We start from the raw sequence: 9,814 nt of genomic DNA on the forward strand, positions 1-9,814 counted from the left end.
CCAGGGATTAGGACCTGGACATTGTTGGGAGGTCATTATTCTGCCTAACAGTTTTTGCTTTTGATTTTAAATTTATTTTTAGAGAAGTTGTAGGTTTACAATCCTGCACAAAGTAGAACGCTCCCATATACCACTCCCCCACAGTTTTTCCTATTATTAACACCTTGCATTAGTGCAGTACGTTTGTTACAATTGGTGAAACATTATTATTATAATCATATTCCCTGAAGTCCATAGTTTACATGAGGGTTTGCCCTTTGTGTTGTACAGTTCTATGGTATTTTGTTTTTTTTGAAAAAATATTTCATGGGCGGGCCATGGTGGCTCAGCAGGCAGAGTTCTTGCCTGCCATGCTGGAGACCTGGGTTTGACTCCCAGTGCCTGCGCATGCAAAAAACAAACAAACAAACCACCCCACATTTCATTGTGATAACCTATATACAACATAAAATTTCCTTCTCAGGTTTCCCTCCTACCCCTCTGGCTAATCATGCTCATTCTTTTCTCCCACTTCCGTGTTGGCATTTCTTGGGGGTTGGTCCTGCCCCTTTTTCTCCTTTCGCTCCAACTTCCTCCCAGGTGATCTCATCTCTTTCGTTCCCCTGGCTTCAAATAGCATCTATATGTGAAATCTACATTAATACTCTTTCTCTCTCTTCTGGGTTCTAGAATCTTTTCTCCAGTGGCTTACTGGACAGCTCCACTTAGGGGTTTCGCAGGTTATCTCAAAATTACTGAACTCAGGGCTGGCCACAGTGGCTCAGCAGGCACAGTTCTTGCCTGCCATGCCAGAGACCCAGGTTCGATTCCCGGTACCTGCCCATGCCAAAAAAAAAAAAAGGTTAAAAAAAATTTACTGAACCCTTGTTCTTCTTTCTCCAATTCCAGCCTATTTTGCCCCTCCACTTCTTCCCCTCTCCCTAGACACCACCATGGCCCACTTGATTACACCAAAAACCTGGGGACTCCTTCTCTTTGCCTCTCTCTCCCTCAATCATTTACTGAATCATAGCCACGGCCAATTGCACCCTTTTCCCTTTACTCCATGCCTCCCACTGCAAGTGCTCCACTAAATCTACAGCTCCTCACCACCATGAACTAAGTCTTTTAGAAACTTCAATTGGAAGTAACAATGCTGAAATGCTAAGATGGTTATTTCTGGCTGGTGGAACTGTGGGTGGGTGGTTGTTATTTTCTTCTTCGTACTTTTTTGTACTTTAAACATTTCCATAGCAAACTCAAAACAAAATGTTCCATAAGAAAATAAAACAAAACCAAAATGTTACCTTCTCAGAAGGGTACCTCCCCCTTTCCTACCCAACATTATTTATTGTTCTAATAGCATCCTGTTATTTTCCTCTCCTAGTCTTTATCACACTTCATGGTATGGTATATTTTATTCATTGGCTTCTCTATTGTCTGTGTCTCACTAGCTCTAAGATCACGAGGGCAGCTCCGCATTTATTCCCAGAACCAGTCGCAGTGCAGGTATCCCTCACCGTCTGAGCTCTCACTAGACAAATACTCACCATAACAACTTGAAAACATTTTAAAAAACATTTCTTATTGAGAAATATAGTGTATATACAGAAAAGTGATACATTTCAAAGTATAGGTTAACAAGTAACTAGAGCACATTTCAAAGTACAGTATGGGTTACAGTTCCACAATTTCAGGTATTTCCTTCTGGCTGTTCTAATATACTAGAAGCTAAAAAGAAATATCTATATAATGAATGATTCAGTAGTCATAATCATTTGTTAAATCCCAACTTTTCAGTTACAACTTCTCCCTCTGATTTGATCAGTCTCTCAATCTTCAGGGATATTTGGACAATAACCATTCTACCTTCTTCATGTTGGAAAGAGGTGTTGATGTTATGGGGTAGGGGAATGCAACTTTGTTGATATTTTGGGAGACACTGGTACCTCTAAGTTTCAGGGTTTATCTGGCATAGAAATAACCTGGAGGTTTTAAGTTTCTGAAAAATAAGCTTAAGTAAAACTTTTATAAAGTCTTGGATAGAGCCCTGGGTTTTCTTTAGGGTTTTCAGGAATACTGTTGGTTGGGGCTTGGTATACCATGCAATTTGACTTTACAATTCTATTTAAAATCTCTTAGCCACTGAAATTATTTTATTCCATGCCTTTTTCTTCTTTTGGTCAAGCAGGCATTCTCCATCCCACAATGCCAGGCCAGGCTCATCCCTGGGAGTCATGTCCCATGTTGCCAGGAAGACTGACATCCCTAGGAGTGGGTGTACCACATACTGGGGAGGGCAGTGAGTTTATTTGCAGAGTTTGGCTTAGAGAGAGGCCACATCTGAGCAACAAAAGAGGCTCTCTGGTGGTGACTCCTAGGCATATTTATAAATAAGCTTACCTTTTCCATTACCGGGATAAGTTACATAAGGGCCAGTCTCAAGATTGTGAGCTTGGCTTATTAAATTGGGAGTCCCCAGTCGACCTGCAAACATTTTTATCCCATATTCATTTTCTAAATCAAAACCTGCTGCTGCAAATCAGCAAGTGAGTGACAGAAGAATAGTTTCCATTGCAAGCAAGTCCTGGTAAGAGGATGTTCCACAGTCTTATCTCAGCGGCTGCCTGATGGGGATGCATGTTGCTTAAATGTGCTGTGCAGTAGCAGCCAGAAAATCGGCTTTCCCAATTATTAAGTGAAACGTCCTCTTGGGAAATATAACTCATTCAATATCATGTTTGTCATCATTTGGACTCTGTGCTGAGTCTTCAAAAGGAATTGTAGGCCACACCTACAGAACCACTGCTGTAGCAAGAGAGCATAGCCATGATATCAAAGGAAGCCTCACATTCCAAAAATGCAGTGGCAAGCTCTGTCTCATGCTATCAGGAGCTGTATAGCCTTAAGCAAAGAGAACATGAACAGATGCCTGCTTTGAGAGCTTAGTTTTCATCCCATTCCTTCATCTATGGCTTCCAAGCCACACCCCCTTCTAGAGTCTTCAATGCCAATTAGAGAAAGGGTCTTTGTGTCTGGACATTGAAGGGTACCAGGCATCTACTATTGCCCTGGTCCTTTCACTCACCACCAAACTCCAACTGGGACTAAAGCATCCATCTCCCTCCCAACTGGACACCAGTTGCTCAGGCAGCTCTTCAATTGGTAAATAACCATTATTTGAAAATTGCCTTAGTGTGTTTCATGCTTCTAAGTGTGATTTACATTTATTATATATAATCATCTTTAACATATTAATTCTAATATGTTTATTTATATTTTAGTAATCCTCCTTGAGTGTGGAAGGAAGATGGAATTCATATACTCTGCACCAGTACCCCTCTCAGGGTGATTCTGGGACTGGTCCCACCCCAGACCCACTGAATCAGAATTTCTGAGGGCCCAGGATTCTTTGCTTCAACAAACTCCCCAGATAATTCTTATGCATGCCAAAGTTTGAAAAGCTCTGTTCCTCTATATAATGGAGTACTGCACACAAATAATTAGATAGTTGGTTTTAAATGCTTTATATTATGTAGAAATCCTTGAATGAGTTCCAAATGCATTATTTTTCCCATTTACAATAATAGAATATCGGGCTTCCCCTATCTGAAAATTTGCTATCCAACATGTTTTCAGGAACAGATTAGACAAACATAGCAAGGGAGGCCTGCATTCACTCAGCGAATGCTGAGAAATCAAAAGCATCAGCCAAAAATTATGAACCTGTGTGGTTGAAAGGCTGCCCCTTTACCTGCCTCATTTGTAATTGCCTCACAACAGAAAGTGGACACAAGCCAAAGAGGAATGACTCATGGGGCAGTGATATGAAACACTTGGGGAAATGTGTGAAGGTTTTTAAATTTATTTTTATTTTTAGGCCTTAAAGAGAAAAGGACTCAAGAAAACACCGAGAGAAAAATTAAAGGCTATATAGAATGCCAGCTCAAATTCTTACCCCAACACAATAATGATAGAAAGAGAAGACAGATTGCAACAGAAGCAATGAGATCCAGATGCTTCAATCAACCCCATTTCTGCAGGTCACCACAGCCACAACCAGCCAAGCATAGACCTAAAAGAAAGCTCTGGGCCTGGTGGAGCAGCACTTGGCAACTTTCCAAGAGCAGACGCTTTTAAGCCAACAAATCTACAACCAAGCCATGCAATTTCTTACAACAGCCATGAAGCAGTCCACTGATGATGCAAAGTTCAAAAGGATTCCAGCAGCAAGGAATGCTCCAGGAAGATGATTTCTTACGGAGACAGGTGATCCAGAAAATCATATTTGCCTTCCTGTTTCAAATATACCCAGTTCAAAACACACATGCTTTTCATAACTCTGGGGAAATCACCACAAAAATAACTTACAAATGCTTATCCAGTACAAGCAAATTACTCTCTGCTCTGAAATACTCATAAAAAGACCCCAGACGTGCCACATCCAACGAGCCATATAGAGATTCTCAACAAGACTAGTGCTTCTAATTAGGCATTTATAAATCACAGTCAGGACATTCAAACTTTGTTTATTCCATGACCATCTTTGTGGCCATAAATGATTTCAGAATTAGCTTGGCATACATTGAGTTACTGGAAGGAATTAAGAGTAACTTTAAAGCAGAGATTATGTTGTTCAGCACACTTTGATTACATTGATAGCTATAAGGAATGAGATAACATGATGTGATATTCTTCATTCACCTCTAGCTGAAGACTCTATCTGTTCTAGAAATTCTGAAGGTGGGCTGAGGTTAGTCCTGCCAAAACATCTGAGGCCATATGTCTCAATTTGAACAGCTTACTATATTTTCACTCCATATACACAATGGAGGCAGATAATTATACAAAATCACAAATTATATGAAACTACATATTCCATAAAGCAACCTCTCATTTCTCAATACACTGGTTGCCATTTTGTTCCATTTAAACAAACATAACTATACTAATAGGGACAGATTTTTTTCCACTTGCACATTTACCTCTCAAATTATTTCCCCTATTCAGAATATTTTCCATTCTCTTTCTGTTAACAGGTACATTGTTTCTTTTAAATCCTTCTAAAATGATTTATTTTTTTTAAACCTTCCCACACTAAACTTAGCTAGCCTGGTCTTGTCAAAAAGTACTTCCTGAGCAAGTTCTGGGCTCAGGACGGGCCAGGAAGCCCCCTCAGCAGTTAGACCAGGGGTTCAGGTAATTTAGGAAGCAGGGGGCACACGATGTGAGGGGGCACAGAGCCAAGCAGCACAGGGACTCTGGGAGCACCTGTTATGGATGGAATCATGTCCCCAGCAAGGGCATGTCCCAGTCCCCACCCCTAGTTTTGTGGATATGAACCCATTTGTAAATAGGGCCTTTGAAGATGTTATTGGTTAAAGTGAGGCCCAAGTAAATCAGGCTGGGTCTTTATTTTATTATTTTTATTTTTTTTAATTAAAAAATATTTTACAACAAATGAACAAAAACACTAACATATGATCATTCCGTTCTACATGTATAATCAGTAATTCACAATATCATCACATAGCTGCACAGCCATCATCAGGCTGGGTCTTAGTCCAATATGACTAGAGTCCTTACAAGCAGAGGAAATTGGACCCAGAAGGAGGAGGAGGCGCAGGAGAAGACAGGAGACTGACCGCCACGTGACAGAAGCAGAGGTTGAGTTAGGATTGCCAGCAAGCCACCACCAGAATGCTCCAGACTTTGGAGAAAGCATAACTTTGTTGACATCTTGAGGTCGGATTTCTAGCCTCCAAAACTGAGACAATAACCCCCCACTGTTTAAGCCAATCAGTCTGTGGTATCTGTTAGAGCAGCCCTGGCAAAGTAGGACCACGCTCATCTCTATGAAATCCAGGGAGATTTGTCCTGATATCCCAGATTGTTGCTATTGTTCATTTTGAGGATGAGACTCCAAGCACCCAACAGTCTAAGGTCAAGGAGTGTTGAAAGATTAGGGCCAGCTACTTCCCCTCACGGCTTGCTGAGGGCCTCATTTAAGACTCACTCTAGCTCCCCAAGTCCACATGAGATGACCAAGATCACAAGATGTTGGAGGCCTTTGGGATTAGGGCAGTGTTTACAAAAAGAGGCTATTTTCTCCCTTTTGTGTACGGGAGTGCGGTAGTGGTGGTGCTTTCCCATCACCAAAGCCAAGAGATTGCTGATACACATGTGTCAGTAGGAAAGGGAGGCTGCCATTTCATCCTCTTAGATATCTGCTTAACCATTAGATCTGCCGATCTGCCCTGGTTCCCCTGAACAAGGGCAATGAGAACAAGCAAAAGGTGACAGGGAAAAAAAAAAAAAGCAGGTGACAGTGGACGCTCTTGCCTACTCATTTGGGAGTTGAATGGACACCTGGGAAGGGGGCTGAGCTTGAGCCATATTACTGGAACCCCACTAATGGGTCCCCTGGAGACAGAGACTAAAAGGTAGACTATCTTGTGGGGGTGGAATCAGTGGGAGGAAAGTGTCCAGGTGAAGACTAGTCTCCCAGGGCAGAAAAAATGGCAGTGGCTCCATGGTCTTCTGGAGGACCCACATATGTGCTCCGTGAGGACTCAGGTACCAGGACGCCTGCTAAAACAGGGCATCCACTGTTGGCTTGCCAGTGTTAGCCACAGAAGCAAGGAAAACCTCCTTCAGTAAAGAGAGGGGGCAGTTGCTGTTTTCCTTCACCCTTCCTTTGCCCCAACACATGGAGAAGTTAGTTCCTAAAAGAGGAAGGATGGGAATGTGTGTAAACAACAGACCAAGCACCATCCTCAACCCCAAGCCCGCCCTGCGGATAGAGGAGTAAGGTGTGTTTTAGATTGACCTTGAGATTGAAATTTGAGAGTGAAGAAGTCTGAATACTTAAACTGAATGGAAATTGTTCTGATAATCAAAAGTGAGCAGTCAAGATGTTTTTTTAGGACCTGCCACCTAGTAGGAAAGAAGTAGGAGGTAGTAATGGGACCAAAAAACCCCATAAAACCAAGTTGAGACTCCTCAGTAAATCAGTTACATCTGTTTGGAGGGCAAGGAAAGGCTTCTCATTGGAAGTGGTACCTTGTGATACATGTTAGTGCTTGCTTCTTGCTATTTTTGGTTTACCTCATGCTTGGCACAGAGTGAGATTTTGTGTCTCTGCCCCCTTGATGTTAGGCAGGGTCTTGGCCTTATGCCTATTCTGCCAATGGGCTGGGAATACAAGTGTGATATGTTACTTCTAGGCCAGAGTCATTACTGGTCAGCATGAGGCCCAACTCATCTTCCCCCTGCTATAGGGACTCTGGAAACACGTGCCGATATAGCAGTGCATTACTGAGCCATCCCATGGAAGGGAGCTACCCTGGAGAGTTGGCTAGACCTGCCAAGGACTTTGGGTACTAGAGAAACAAGCAAACTTTTGTTGGTTTTGGCTACTGAGACTGGGGGATTGTTTGTTACTACAGCATGACCTAGCCCATCCTGGCCGATACACACATTAACGGAGTCCTGAAAATCAGCCAATGCAAGGAGGAAGGGGAAAGAAGAAGAAGAAGAAAGAGGGAAAAGTATTACAAGCAGTGGGAGCAGTAGTTGTGATGTCTAGAAGGTGAGAAACAGAATGGTATATTCTGTGACCAGTGAGAAATAAAAAAGCTGATGGGGGGGGTGGGGGCTGGTGAAGAGAGATGAAGCCCCAGGAACCAGATCATGAAGGACCTTGTCACCCATTATTTAAGAGTTTGGGAAGTGTTTAGGTCAAGATTTCTGTAAGGTCCAGTCTACAATTTATACCCCCACCCCATGCCTCCATGAACCTACTGTGGAGTTAAGCTTGGGACAGGCAGGCAGCAAATGCTGTAAACTGGCTTTGCTCCCAAGTTGAATCCTAGTATTCAGTCTTTACATGGGTGATATTTAATCCCCTTGTTATTTTTTATGTTAGGGTCCAAGAAAGGATAGCAGAGATATTTGAAAACTGGATACTAATCTGAAAAATAAAGTATCTGGCCCGCTGATAGAGACTCCATGAACATTTATCAAATGAATGAGGGCTTGGATAAATAGAAGGCTGTTTGAATACAGCCACTAAGCTGAATGCATCTCTTGGGTTCACAAATACAAATCGGGAAATCTCCATGATTTTGATTTTGATGAATGCCTCTTACACTGTGCTTATGAAAGCATGGCCCACATGCTAGATATATGCTCCAATAACTCATGCAGCTTATAAGAGACTAATAAAATATATCACATCAATGATACTGTAATTCTGCATAATTCTGTTGAGTTGCTTTCCCTCACTAGAGTTGATATTTATAGTTCTATCAGATTCCATACACTGTTGAACTTCATAGCCTGGTTTGTGAAACTGCCTCATCCTCTAAACAAATATTAATGAGCAGTCTTTATCCCTTGAACCTGGAAATATTGCTCAAACCCACAAAAGCTAAAAATAGAGAATTGGCCTTTTAAGGACCATAAGCACCAGATGCTGGAAGAGAAAAAAACATTAGGCCCACGGCTGAGAAATCTTATATACATTTAAAAATAAAAACTGGAAAGGAGAAAATGTCAAAAGAGTGATTATCACACAAAGTTACACAATGCAAGTTATTCATGGCGCTTCCTCTAAAATTCCTGACCCTGGAATCAATCTCTAAATCAATTGGAGACCAGTTCATCCAGAGCGCAACCCATACGTTCATAACCAGAACCAGCTGGTGTCTTTCCACTGCACTTCAGGAGCTCCTTGCCCCAATCAGTTGTCCCCCTGGGCTTATATTTCTGGATGTGGAAATGGGAGGAAGGAAATTGTCCCTTCTTACTTGCCTTCTTCCCATGACAGGCTTTTTATTGGGGGGGGTGGGGTGGGCATGGGTAAGCACCGGGAATTGAACCCGGGTCTCCAGCATGGCAGTAGAGAACTCTGCCTGCTGATCCAACGTCACACTACCCCTCGTGACAGATTTTAAGAAACACTTATCCCCATTGTTCAAACCAGTCACTCATACCAATTCTTCAGGGCTTTCTTGTCAATGTTTTGTGTAATTGCTTTATTTTTATTATGGATCCATTTTAAATATGTTCCAGACAGAATAGCCTGATCAACTCCCATGTACCTGTTACTTGGTGTCACGATTAGCAACTCATGGTTGACCTTGTTTCATCTACATCCCTATGCAGACCCCCTTCTTATAAAATTTTGAAGTAAATTTCATTCATCCATAACTATTTCAGAATGTAGAGTGCTCTTATCTCTGGATAAGGAATTTGTCACTCTCTCTCCCAATCCTCTCAGATGGTGATGACAGAAAGTTACCTTGCAGTGTATTTAGGGTTTCCCCACTTTGGAGGCTGCTTTGGGGCACATATCTTGTCACACTTTCCATGTGGCCCTTCTCAGGAGCTCTACTCTTATTATTACTTTTAAAAAATATGGAATGCTTCAAGAATTTGCACATCATCCTTGTGCAGGGGCCATGCTAATCTTCTCTGTATTGCTCCAACTTTAGTATATGTGCTGCCAAAGTGAGCATTCTACTCTTATTTTGCAGGCAGGAAAAGTGATGACCCCCATGTATCACTCAAGTTGCTTCAGCCCTCTCTGGTCCTTGGCAGAATTACCAGGGATCCAAGTGCTTTTCGCCAACTATCTATTGTAGCTTATTTTTCTAACTAGTTATAGTTCTGCTACAGATTTCTGGTTTAATCTATTGTAGGTGGAGAACTTATTCTGCATGATTTCAGCTCTTGATTTATTGAGACTCCTTTATGGCCTTGGCATATTGGTCTACTTTGGTTAATGTTCCATGTGATTTCTGCAGGTGTTCTGGAAATGTCAATTAGGTCA

The 9,814-nt window shown here is 41.9% G+C and overlaps 1 non-coding gene across 1 annotated transcript; it reads right to left on the bottom strand.

Annotated features, from left to right (window-relative positions):
• Window positions 1-9,393: 9,393 nt before the first annotated feature.
• LOC143672245 (U6 spliceosomal RNA) lies at window positions 9,394-9,500 on the bottom strand. The gene has a single exon (XR_013169714.1). It is a non-coding gene; the product is annotated as a U6 spliceosomal RNA (small nuclear RNA).
• Window positions 9,501-9,814: the final 314 nt, after the last annotated feature.

This window comes from Tamandua tetradactyla, chromosome X (assembly GCF_023851605.1).
Source record: "Tamandua tetradactyla isolate mTamTet1 chromosome X, mTamTet1.pri, whole genome shotgun sequence".
NCBI classification, from domain to species: Eukaryota; Metazoa; Chordata; class Mammalia; order Pilosa; family Myrmecophagidae; genus Tamandua; species Tamandua tetradactyla.